This window comes from Marmota marmota, unplaced genomic scaffold, assembly GCF_001458135.2.
Source record: "Marmota marmota marmota unplaced genomic scaffold, marMar, whole genome shotgun sequence".
NCBI lineage: Eukaryota > Metazoa > Chordata > Mammalia > Rodentia > Sciuridae > Marmota > Marmota marmota.
Window position 1 is genome coordinate 2,839,816 of NW_025999949.1, and position 1,225 is coordinate 2,841,040.

At 56.6% G+C, this 1,225-nt stretch overlaps 1 protein-coding gene across 1 annotated transcript in view; it reads right to left on the bottom strand.

Annotated features, from left to right (window-relative positions):
• The window catches only part of Ywhaz (tyrosine 3-monooxygenase/tryptophan 5-monooxygenase activation protein zeta), a 26,527-nt gene extending 26,139 nt beyond the window's left edge, over positions 1-388 (bottom strand). Inside the window, exon 1 of the mRNA XM_015486345.2 lies at positions 254-388. The gene's annotated coding sequence lies outside the window, so the exon portion shown is untranslated. The remainder of the gene's footprint in view (positions 1-253) is intronic.
• Positions 389-1,225: the final 837 nt, after the last annotated feature.

Consider the following 1,225-nt stretch of genomic DNA (forward strand, 5'->3'; position numbering starts at 1 on the left):
CGCCCCGCCCTCCGAGCTTCGCGGTGTTAACTGCCCCAGGGCCGCCCCAGGGCGGGATGATGCGTGGAGAGGCGACTCTGGCATTATGAGCAGGACTGGCGGTGGGGGGCCCGGGCGCGGTCAGACGTGGGGTGGGGGCACGGCTTGGGGCGCTCCCCGACCCCCACCGGCCGCTCCCCGTCGCCAGGCGGGACGGCCCGAGCACGCGGCCCCTCCCTTCCTCCTTTCCTCCCTTCCGCCGCTGCGGCTTTACCTGCTGGCTCGAAGGAAACGGCCTTAGACCTTTTAAGGCTCGGAAAAGAAAGCGAGGCGTCCGGCCCCCGAATGTGGCTGAGTGACGCGGAGGCTTTCCAATCCGGAGCTCGGGATCTGTGCGCTGTGACAGCCGCGAGGGGACAATGGGTGGGCGCCGAGGTGGGGGCGAGGTGGGCCGAGCCAGGCGGAGCCGGCGGGAGGTGAGGCCGCTTTCAGAGAGCCGGCAGTTCCGACGGGTAAAGGGGCGTTAAACCGAGGGTCGGACGTGCTCCTGGAAGCCTTAAGGAAGAGAGGCGATGAAACAGGCTTGGACGCACAGATCGGTTTTTCGTGGGCTAATTTTTTCACCCAAATAAAGCTTTCACTTGAAGACCTCATACTGTATTGACTTAAAACATGAAAACCATTATCTTTTTGTCTTCTGGAAGCAAGGTTTGAGGGCGTCGTAAATCCCAGGGCCATGGCCGACATTGGGAGTGGGCCGCAGGCTGGTTGAGGAGCGGGGACTGGAGTCTGGAAGAGGGGGAAGGAGAAGGGCGGAAATTGCAGGTGCGGGAGATGGTAGGGTTTCCACCCAGTCCACTGAAGGAAGTTGGAGGAGATACATTCTCAATGTTAAGTATCTGCCCCTTCGCCCTTTAAATGTGCTTGAGTTAAGAAAGACCAGTGCTTCGTGCCTTGCAAGACCACTTGAAAAGGTCATCGACTTTGTAGTTGGCAGTAAGAAAACTCGGAACTCTTCAATTACCCTTGTTGGGTGAACAACTTGATTTTTTCCTAACGTTACTGAGCACCTGCTAGGGGACTGCACTAAATACAGCAGACAAAAGTGCCTCAGGAATTCAGCCCCAAGATTTCTAGAGGATTCAATTTCTCACTAGCAGACACAAAATGATTCTTTACCCTCTCCGAACTTTGTGATGGATACAATGTCTGGATGACAAGACTCTTCCCCAGATTACTCTTTGCT